The sequence below is a fragment of the Chinchilla lanigera genome, unplaced genomic scaffold (assembly GCF_000276665.1).
Source record: "Chinchilla lanigera isolate Chin_1 unplaced genomic scaffold, ChiLan1.0 scaffold00008, whole genome shotgun sequence".
Classification (NCBI taxonomy): Eukaryota; Metazoa; Chordata; class Mammalia; order Rodentia; family Chinchillidae; genus Chinchilla; species Chinchilla lanigera.
In genome coordinates, this window is record NW_004955409.1 from 123,422 (window position 1) to 135,773 (window position 12,352).

A 12,352-nucleotide genomic window follows, 5' to 3' on the forward strand; every position below is an offset into this window, starting at 1 on the left:
TTGAGGTCTCCCACTATAGTTGTGTTGATTTTTGCCTGATCTTTTTATATTCAGCAGTGTTTTTATGAAGTTGAGTGTACTGGTGTTTGGTGCATTTGTATTTATGACTGTTATCTTTCTCTGTTATATTGTTCCCCTAAGCAATATATAATGACCTTCCTTGCCTGTTCTGATAAGTTTTGGTTTGAACTCGACTTTGTCTGAAAATAGGGTAGTTACTCCTGCTTGTTTTCAGGTTCAGTTGCATGGAATGATGTTTTCCATCCTTTGATTTTTTTTAGTCTGTGCCTTTCTTTTGGAATTAAATGTGTTTCTTGTACACAGCATAGCTATGAATATTGTTTTGGGATCCAGTCAGCCAATCTGTGTCTTTTGATTTGGGAATTGAGACCATACATATTGAGAGTTATTACTGCAAGGCAGGGCATTAACTTCTGCTTTAGTTTCCTGTTAACGATTCCTTTTTTTTTTCCTCTTTCAGTTTAACTGTTCACCCTGTCTGATGTATTCATTCCACTAGATGTCCTGGCATTATCTCCCTTTAGAATATCCTTGAGAATTTTTCAGGTGCCAGTTGAAAGGTCATGAATTTCATTAGGTGCACTTTGTCATGGAAAGATCTTACTTCTCCATAAACTGTGAAAGACAGTTTTGAAGGATATATCAGTCTGGGTTGGAAGTTTTTTTCTTTTAGGACTTGAAATACTTCAAGTTCTCTGAGTCTTAAAGGTTTGTGTGGAGAAGTCTACTGCAATTCTCATAGAATTGCCTTTATAAGTGATTTGCTGATTTTCTCTAGCAGCTTTTAGGATTCTGTTTTTGTGTTGGAATTCTGGTTGTTATTTTTTCAATTTTAAAGAGATAACAAAACCATTTCAAAACAGACTAGTAGAGCAGTAACAATAATTAATACATTGCATACTGTTATCTTCATAATTGTTTTTGGGAGTAGAAGATACAGGAATGAAATGTCTAAACAGTATTAGCTCAAACCTTTCTTTTCAAAGAACTAAGAGAAACTAGCTGTGTAATTATCTTAACTATCTTATATGTGTATATATACATATATATATATTTTTTTTTCCTTTTCCCTTCCTCCTTTTCTCCTTTCCCTATCCCAGTTTCTCTTTCCTTTTGAACAGTTCTTCCCAATTCATGATGTCTGTTGTACATTTTGGATCTTATTTACTCATTCAGTTTCTCACACTAGGGAGACAATATGATGTTTTCATATATGGATCTGATTTATTTCACTTACGAGTATGCTCTTCAGTTGCACCCATGTACCTATAAAAGTCTTGAGTTAATTCTTTATGGCTGAGTAGTACTCCATTATATAAAAATAAACATCTTTTTTATACACTCCTCAGTTGATGGGCATTTGGGTTGTTTCCAAGATTTAACTATTACAAATTGTGCTGCTATAAACATAAGTGCATATATATCACTGTGGTATGATTTTCTAAATTCTTCTGGGAAGATACCCAGAAGAGGAATAATTGGGTCAAATGGGACCTACAATCCTAGTTTTTAAAGGAATCTCCAAACTGATTTCCACGTGGTTGCACCAGTCTACACTCTCACCAACAGTGGAGAAGGGCTCCCTTTTACCCACAGCTGTGCCAACATTTGTTATTGGTTGATTTCATGATGATAGCCATTCTTTCTGGAGTAAGATGGAATCTCAGTGTTGTTTTAATTTGTATCTCTGGAATGACCAATGATGTTGAGCATTTTTCATGTATTTGCTGTTTGTATTTCTTCATCTGAGAAGTGTGTATTCATCTCAGATTCTCATTTTTGGATTGGGTCTTTGAATTTGGGGGGGCCTGATTTTTTTTCAATTCTTTATATGTTCTGTATGTAAGTCCTTTGTCTGAGGGATGACTGGCTAAAATTATTTCCCACTCTGTGGGTTGTCTTTTCATGTTGTTGGTGATTTCTTTTGTTATGCAAAAGCTTTTTAATAAGGTGAGATCTCATTTGTAGATTGTAGTACTTTCCACACAGTCTGTGTTTTGTTCATGAAGTCTTTGCCTACACCTATGTCTTCAAGATTTCTACCTATTTCCTCTTCCAGTAAATTTAGTGTTTCTGTTTTAATACTTAGATCTTTGATCCATTTTGACTTTAGTGCATGGTGACAGACATGGGTATAGTTTTAGTCTTCAGCATGTGGAAAGCCAGTTTTTCCAGCACCATTTATTAAAGAGGTTTGTTTTGTTTTTGTTGTTGTTGTTTGCCAAAACCATACTGATTTTATCACAGTAATTTTGTAATATAATTTCAGATCAGGGATTGTGATGCCCCCCTACTTGCCTTTGTGGCCCAGAATTGCTTTTGCTATTCTAGGTTTCTTCTTCCCCAAATGAATTTTAGAAATGTTTTCTCTAGTTCTGTGAGGTATGCTAGTAGTATTTTGATTGGGGTTGCATTAAATTTGTATAACAATTTGGGGAGTAGGGCCATTTTCACTATGTTGGTTCTTTCTATCCATGAGCAAAGGATGTCTTTCCATTTTCTGATACCCTCTTCAATCTCCTTTTTAGAGTACCATAGTTTTCAGTGTACAGATCTTTTCCTTCCTTTGTTAGATTGATTCTTAAATATTTCTCTTTTTTGGGGTGCTATTGTAAAGGGTATGGTTTCCCTAATTTCTCTGTGAGTTTGTTGTTTGTGTATACGAATTCTGTTAATTTTTGAGTGTTGACTTTGTATCCAGCTACACTACTGAATTATTAAAACTACAAGTTTTTTGGTGGAATTTTTGGGGTCTTCTATGTAGAGTATCATGTCATCCATCTGCAGATAGTAATTTACCTTCTTCCTTTCCTATCCTTATTCCTTTTCTTTTTCTTGTCTAATTGCTCTAATTGTCTAATTGCTCTAATGTTTCCAGAACTAAATTGAACAAGAGTGGTGATAGTGGACATCTTTGTCTTGTTCTTGATTTTAGAGTGAAAGCTTTCAGTTTTTGATCGTTTAGTATGATGTTAGCTGTTGGTTTGTCATAGATGGCTTTTATCTGATTGAGGAAAGACCATCTGTTCAGTTTTCTGTAGGTTTTTTATGAATAGGTGTTGGACTTTGTCAAATACTTTTTCTGCATCTAATGCGATGATCCTGTGATTTTTGTCTTTGGTTCTGTTAATATGGTGTATTACATATATTGATTTGTGTATGTTGAACCATCCCTGCATCTGTGGGATGAATCCTGCTTGGTTATGGTGTATATAATTTTATTGATGATTTGCTGCATTCTGTTTGGCAGTATCTTGTTGAGGATTTTTGTGTCTATGTTCATTAGAGAGATTGACCTGTAGTTTTCTTCCTTGATTGGGTTCTTCTGTGTTTTTTTGTGTTTTTTGTTTTTTTGTTTTTTGTTTTTTGTTTTTTTTTTTTTTGGTTTTTCTCCGGTACCGGGAACCGAACTCACGACCTTGCACTTGCCAGGCAGGTGCTTTTTGCCGCTGAGCTAAATCCCCAGCCCCTCTTCTGTGGTTTTTGAATCATAATATTTGCTTCCAGGAATGATTTAGGAAGTATTAGTTCCCTTTCAATTTCCTTAAAGAGCTTCAGCATTAGTGACATTAGTTCTCTAAATTTCTTGTAGAATTCAGCAGTGAATCCATCACGTCCTGGGCTTTTCTTTGTTGGTAAATTTTTAATTACATTTTCAATTTCATTGGCTGATAGCAAGTTATTTAGAATTACTATATCTTCTTGATTTATTTTTGGCAATCAATTGTGTCTAGGAATCTGTCCATTTCTTCTGTGTTTTCCATCTTACTAGAATATAGGTTCTCATGAGGTATTGATGATCTGGATTTCTGTAGGATCTATTGTGATTTCATTTTCCTTCCTAATTGCTTAAATTTGTCTTTTTTCTTTCTTCTTTTTGATGAGGCTAGCTAATGGCTTATTAATTTTATTTATTCTTTCAAAGAACCAACTTTTTGATTCATTGATTCTTTTGTATTCCTAGTCTCAATTGCATTAATTTCTGCTCTTATGTCTATAATTCCCTCATACGAGTTTTGGGTTTCATTTGTTTCTTTTTTAGAAGTTTGAGGTTATTTGGTTATTTATTTGATCTCATTCTGTTTTCCTGATATGAGAGTTCATTGCTATAAATTTCCTGCTTTCATTGTGTCCTATAAGTTCCAGTATGTTGTATGGGCATTATCATTTAATTGTATATACTGTTTAATGTGTCTTTAATTTCCTGTGTGACCCATTGGTTGTTCAAAAGAGTGCTGTTTTTGTAGTTTTTGTGGTTTCTTTTGTTGTTGATTTCCAGTTTCACTGCACTACGGTCAGATAGTATGCATGGGATAATTTCAGTTCCTCTACATTTACTTAAACATGTTTTGTGGGCTACTATGTGGTCTCTTCTGGAGAATGTTTCGTGTGCAGCTGACAAGAATGGGTATTCTGATGTTTTGGGGTGGAACACTCTGTAAACATCTACCAGGTCCATTTGATCACAGGCTTGGCTTAATGCTGGTATTTCTTTATTGACTTTTTGTCTGGTTGATCTATCTATTTGAGTGGAGTATGAAGGTCCCCTACTACAATTATGTTAATGTTTTTTTTTTCATGTCTGTTAATATTTGTTTTATGTAGTTTGGTGCACTGGTGTCTGGTGCATATATATTTATGATTGTTATCTCTTCTGGAATTTCCCCTCAACAAGTATGTAGTGACCTTCTTTATCTCTTTTGATCAGTTTTGGCTGAAAGTTTACATTGTCTGCAAATGGAATAACTACCCCTACTTTTTCCTGAGTTTCTGTAGCATGGAAAATTGTTTTCCATCCTTAGACTTTTAGTCTGTGAATGTCTTTCTGAGTTAAATGTTTTTCTTGAATGTAGCACATGATTAGATCTTGTTTGTTGACCCATCTGCTAGTCTGTTTCTGTGATTGGTGAGTTGAGACCATTTACACTCATGGTTATAACTGATATATTTGGCTTATCTTTTTCATGTTTTTTTCCTGTTGTTTGTTCCCTGTCTTTCCCCTTTGTTTAACGTCTTGCCTTGCCTGGTGGCTTCTTTCTGTTGGTGTCCATGTGTTTACAGTCATCATTATCTCTTTCTAGTATGTCCTTCAGAGCACTCTGTGGAAGTGGTTTGGTGGTCATATATTTCTTCAGTTGTTCCTTGGAATGGAAGTATCTTATTTCTCTGATGATTTTGAAAGATAGTTTTGTGGGATACGTCAATGAAGATTGTTTTCTTTGAGGGTTTAAAATACCTCATTCCAACCTCTCTTTGATTTGAAGGTTTGTGTTAAGAATTCTGCTGTGATTCTGATGGGTTTTCCTTTATAGGTGATTTGTTTCCTTTCTGTAGCCCCTTTTAATATTCTGTTCTTCTGATGAGTTTTTGGAATCTTGATTATTGTGTACCTTGGTGTAGATTTACTTTGGTCATGGCTATTTAGAGTTCTATATGCTTCATTTGTTTGTCAAATTCTTTACTTATGTTTGGGAAGTTTTCTGCCATTATTTCTGTGAAGAGTTTTTTTATGTCTTTTGCACTGTCTCCGGCTTTTTCACTGAATCCAGTCAATCTTATGTTGTTCTTTGCTTCATCTTGTAGCTGTTGGATTGATTTTTCATAGTTGCTTGCTATTTTTAAGATACCTTTCTTTTCATGGTCCTGAGCTGCAGCCCTGTCTTCTAGATCTGATGTTCTACCCTTGCCTTCATTCATTGTGTTGTGTATACTTTCAGTGGAGTTTTTAATCTCTTTCAGTGGAGATCCAATCTCTTTAATGGGTCTGTTTCATGGATTTTATTTCATTTCCTATGCTGGGCTTTCATCATTTCCATTGTTTTTCTAAGCTCCTCTCTTTCTTTTTTTTTTTTTTATCTGTGTCTACTTTAATGTCATTTGTTTTGATCCTCATTTCCTTTAGTATCTTAGAGATTATTTTTTCTATAGCCTCTTCCATTTCTTTCACTTCTGTTGCTATCATTTCAGAAAGTTCTAGTGGTTGGCTTCTGATTTCCTCTATTTTATTGTGGTCTAGACTTGTCCTCGATGGATGAGCAAGGGGTCTGGGGTTGCATTTTGTTTCTGTGTCTTGTCATTTTCTGTTCTCTATTTTTTGTATTTTTTGTTTTCTGTCTTGATGCTCATAGCTTTCTTATGGTAGATAGCTTTATCTCTAGTATTGAGGTTTCCCTAGAAAATGGCTGTTCCACAGGAGTATGTTCTAGATGTAGATGGTTCTTGGTCCTGTGTCTGCTTGAAGAACCTACCTTCCCAATGTTGTGAGGATGATTGGTTGTTACCTATTTGACTCAGCACCCAGTTTTGTGGTACTGGATTATGGTGATGATAATGATCCCATACAATCACAGTGTTGTCATACAAGAAAAGAAAACATTATAGCAGGTTGGTATTCTGGCTAAAGTAGTGCAGTTAACAATAACAGTAGTCTTGAGGGCAGCCTGGCTACTGACAAACTGTGGTAACTATTAGCCTGATACCTTTAACCATAGGAGCAAATTCTACAGTTGTATAACAGCATCCAGCATATACCAGGAACTTATATGCAATGATTTCCTCTTTTGTGGGGTGATTTTACCCTGTTGTGTGTGTGTCGGGGGGGAATAATATAGAGAGATGAGTGAAGTCCCATATAGTAGGAACAAGGCTGGAGGGTGAAGGGTGATCACTACAGTTTTGAGAAACTGGAGGACAGAGGAAGGCAAGAATGGAAGTGAAAGCAGAGGAGTACTGAAGTGAACCAGGCAGAGAAGAGACAGTGTTTATTCACACGAAAGTGTCATAAAATCAAGTAAGCTTGTTGACAAAAGAGAGTTATAAGACAAGTAAGTGAAAATAAAAAGAAAGGTAATAAACCTAAGTCATTAAAGAAAATGAAAAATGAAAAACAGAAAACAGAGATAACCCTAAAAAATACAAGACCAAATTAAACTAAATTTTTTAAATGACCTCAATTGAATAGAGAAAGGAAAACCAAACGTAGAAAAATAAACAGTAAAATTTCTCTAGTGTTCACAGTTCTGTGGTGAGTCCCGAGTCTGATCTCAGAAATGTGTACTTCAGCCAGTTTTACAGTGGGATTTGTGCTGGTTATAGGGCTGATCTTGCCCTCTGGATATGGGGGCTGGGTGGCCTGTTGCTGGGATTCTCCCCAGCCCTTTGATGTATACATATTTTTTTTTTAAAAAAGGAAAGAATGGTGGACCCATCTGCCCCTTTCTGTTCTGCCTGTCTGTGTACCAAAGCACAATGCTGTTTCATCTGACTTGTCAATTGCTGGTGTGTGTGTCCATGCCTAGGTCTTGGGTAGGGGGTGTCCCTGCCTGGGGTGGTCCAACTCCATGTGCCCTGCTGCCGCCACCGTGGATGCCTTGCTGGGTCACCAGGGGTCCCACATGGGGTGGTCCAGGCCGTGTGTGTTCTGCCACTGTTGCCACCACTGCAGATGCCTTGCTGGTTTGCAAGGGGTCCCAGAATTCTGGGATTTAGAGTATCATGTGCCATGTAGCATTCGTTTTCTGATAATAGTTACTGGGTTTCTATACCTGTGTGACCTGTGTTAAACTATTTCCCCATACTAGGAATGTATTCTGCTATGACTTTTGTAAACAAGTTTTTAATACCATTTGCTTCCCTTTTCTTCAGTAGTTCTAGTTAGTCTTCTTTTGTCATGTAGAAATCCATTTCCCATGATCTTTTTGTATTTTTAAGGGTTAGGGTTCTCTGAAAATATGGCCACCTGCATCAGTCCTCTGGCACTCTGTCCTCCCATGATCACTTCTGCTGCCCATAGTTTCGGATTTCTGCTTGGTATCTTTGCATGGACTAATTCTTTACTTTGTATCTGCTTTCCGGTGATGCACTTGGCAAGTAGCTAACTGTGGGCCTTTGCTTCAGTCTCAAAATCAGATTGGCATCATCAATTTGGTGAGAGAAGAGTATAATCTAATTTGCCCAGCACCCAGATCTCAGGAAACAAAAGACACAGATTGGCAGAATAGATAAAGAAACAAAACTCAAGAATATCTGTTGAGCACCATTCAATATAGTTGTTGGGGAAAAATCATTTCATAATTAAATTGTGATTAGGGCTTGTCTGAAGCCTAGTGCCTTGCCATGCAGGCCAGCTATCATAGGTGGAAACATAATTCCAATGCCTCTGGTCACAGTTAAGGCCTCCATGGTCCTGTTATGTGGTGATGCCCCAGGGCAAGATTATATCAGCTGAAGACATCCTGGTTCCTTGAGAACCCACCTTGGGGAAAAGGACAAACTCCTTCTTAACATGCCATCTGTCCCCACCATCCCAATCAAGATAAAGACCCTCATCAGCATAAGACTTTCTAGCCTAAGGTGATTGCTGCCCTCTGAGTCATCCAATAATCTCTCTGATCATTGTATACACCTCATAAATAATGGCTACTTCAACGTGTCTTTGTCTCTGCCCATCCTGGGGCATTGACCTCCTAGCACCACTGTCATGCATTACTGAATTTGTCTCTGTTTCTTATTTCATCCTTTCACAGTACCTGTCACTAGTCAGGTGGGGAGACTGATTGGCCCCCAATAAATATCCAGTATATAAGAAACATTTAATTTTAAAAGATACAGATTAAAAATCAAAGGATGGAGAATAATATTCCATGCAAAGGGAACACAAAAAAACCAAGAGTTGCTATCCTAATTTCAAACAAAGTGGATTTTAAGCCAAGACTGATCAGAGGAGATAAAGAAGGTTATTACATATTTGTTAAGGGAACAACTCAGCAGAAAGAATTAATAATTATAAACATATATTCACCAAATACCAGCACACTCAACTTTATAAAAGAAACATTAATGGAGATGAAAAATCAGAAAATACCAACACAATTATAATCTGCAACCTCAGTATCCCACTGCCCAAATAGATAGATCAACTCGACCAAACCTCAACAAAACATCAAAGTCAAACCAAACCTTCAAAGAAATGAACTTAATAGACATCTAGAGAGTGTCTCATCCAACAAAGACTGAGTACACATTCTTTTCAGTAGCACATGGCACTTTCTCCAAAATAGACCACATTCTAGCCCATAGAGCATGCTGAAGTAAATGCAAAAGAACCAAAATTATCCCATATATATTATTGGCCCATAGTGCACTAAAACTAGGAATCAATGACAAATGACACCACAGAAACTGTACAAACATTAAATAATAGCTTCTTGAATAATCAGTGGGTTACAGACAAAACTTAAAAATTGGTTTCTAAAATCAAACACTAATACTAGTATTACATACAAGAATCTATGGGACACAATGAAAGCAATCTTAACAGGGAAGTTTATAGTAGCAAATGCTCGCATTAGAAAACCAGAACAAACTCAAATAAATAACTGTATACCTCAAGGCCCTAAAACAAGGAAAATACAAACCCAAAGCTAATATGAGACAGGAAATTATAAAGATCAAGGCAGAAATTAATGAAATTGGGACTAAAAAAATACATAAAGAATAGACTAATCTTGCCAGGTGTGGTGGCACATGCCAGTAATCCCAGCACTCGGGAGGCTGAGGTACCAGGATCTTTGTGAGTTCGAGATCAGCCTGGGCTACAAAATGAGCTCAAGGCCAACCTGAACTGCATAGCAAGACCCTGTCTCAAAAAGACAAAAAAAAAAAAAAAGACAAATCAAAGAGTTGGTTCTTGGGCTGGGGATTTAGCTCCGTGGCAAAGCGCCTGCCTGGCAAGCGCAAGGTCATGAGTTCGGTTCCCGGTACCGGAGAAAAAACCAAAACCGAAAAAAAAAAAAAAAAGAGTTGGTTCTTTGAAAGACTAAACAAAATAGACAGACCCTTAGTCATTCTTGCCAACCAAAAGACTCAAATTTATGCAATTAGAAAATTTAATTCTGCCCAAAACCAGATTGTTGGTAACTACCTTGAGAACCTGAACTCAAATAAAATGGAAAATTTCGAAGAAATAAATAAATTTCTAGAGACATATGAACTACTAAAGCTTAGCTAAGGAGATATAAAAATTGTACATAAGCCAGTATCAGTCAGTGAAGTTGAAAAAGTAATTTAGAAAAATTACCAACTAAGAAAAGCCCAGGTCCTGACAGATTCAGTGCTGAATTCGACAAGAACTGTAGAGAAAATATAATGGCTACTCATTAAACTCTTTAATGAAATTGAAAGGGAAGCAGTACTCCCAAAGTCATTCCTGGAAAAAAGCATACTTAAAGAGACAAGCTGAAAGCTTTCTCTCTCAAATCAGAAACAAGGCAAGTATGTCCACTATCACTGCTCCCATCCAATATAGCATTCAAAAACTTAGCCAGACCAGTCAGGCAAGAGAAATAAATAAAAAGAATATGGATAGCCAAGAAAGAAGTTAAAGTATCATTTGCAGAAAACATGACCCTCTACATAGAACACTCAAAAAATTTCACCAAAAGCCTCCTAGAATAACCAAATTCCGTAGTGTAGCAGGATACAAAATCAACAACAAAAATGAATAGCACTCCTGTACACCTATAATGAAACCACTGAGAAAAAATTAGGAAAACAATACTGTTCACAATAGCATCAAGAAAAATTAAGTACTTAATATTTAACCTGACAGAGTAAAAGACCTCTATAACAAAAAGGATAGAAATTTTTCAAAGGAGATCAAAGAGATCATCAAAAAATGGAAAGATATCCTGGATTCCTGGACAGGTAGAACCAACATAGTTAAAATGTTCAAAACTGACATATAGATTTAGTACAAATCCAACAAAATTACCAAAAGCATTCCTAAGATGACTAGCAAAAACAGTTCTAAAATTCAATAGAACCAGAATAGATTCAGAATGAAAAATGCTATCCTGAGTAACAAAAGCAACGCAGTATCACAATTCTGGATTTTAAGTCATATTACAAAACTACACAGATAAAAACAGCATGGTACTGGCACATAAAACAGACACACAGATCAATGGCACAGAACAAAGGAAGCAGAAGAAATGCCATGCACATTCAGCTATTTGATCCTTCACAAAGTGGTCAAAAACATACGTGGCAGGAAAGATAGCCTCTTTAATAAATGGTGCTGGAGAAATTGGCTATGCACAGGCAGAAGATTCAATCTAGACCCATATTTCTCACCACATTCTCAACTAAAATTGAATAGATCACAGATCTAAATGTTAAAACAAAAAAATCTGATGGAAGATTAAGTAGGTAAAACTCTTGAAGACATAGGCAATAGGCAAGGACTTTCTGAACAGAACCCCAATGGCAAAAGTAATAGAATCAACAATGGGATCATATCAATTAAAAAGGAAAGTCACCAATAAATATTTGAAAAAATGTTCAATATCTCTAATCATTAAAGAAATGCAAATTAAAACTACACTGACATACTATCTTACTCTAGAAAGAAAATGTGGTATTTATACACAATAGGCTACTACTGTACCATAAAAGATAAACTCAAGGAGCTGAGGATATACCTCAGCAGCACAAGCACCTGCCTGACAAGCACAAGGTCCTGAGTTCAATTCCTGGTACCAAAAAAAAGAAAAAAAGATAAACTCAAATCATTTGTAGAAAAAATGGGTGCATCCACGGACCATAATCTTAAGAGAAACAAATCAGACATAGAGGTCTAAATATGGCATGGTTTCTCTTACATGAGCTGGCCAAACTATAATTGAAAAGCAAACTAGAAATTATATCCTAGAGTGTAGGTAAATAGATCTTGTTCGAATGGGAAGGAGATCAATAGATGTAAGGAAGAGGAGGGAGGGAGAGGAGGGAAAGGGGATTACAGGGGAATTGAGATGTGTTATGCACATGTCCCAACTCTCCACAAAGAATGTGATCATTATTTAGTGCACTAGTAAAGATACGCAATATAATAATGTGGTAGTAAAGATACATAATATAATAATAACTGAAAAAGAGAAATAAAAGTAATATAATTAAATAAAAGTAATAGAAAAGAACAAACAAGAAAAAGGGAAAAAAAAAGCAAAGGAAAGGAAAAAAGCTCCCTCAGCCCTCCTATCCCCCACTAAAAAAAGAGAAAGAGAAATGTGCCAAAATTTTTTCTGTGTGCTTGAACGAGTGGATTCTTTCCAGAGTCTGGAGTCCTGGCATCCACCAGATGTGTGGAATGGATAGTAAGTCCCTACTAAGTGAGTTGGTTTTCACACTTACTTTTTTTTGAGCCCTGTCCCACCTTTTCTGGTGGACGTGATCATTCAGGATGTTTAGGGCTCTAGTCACTCCAGCCATGCCTAGTTTTTGTGTCCCTCTGTGCACCCCAAAGCACTGCTTTCTCTGCCTAACTTTATAGTCT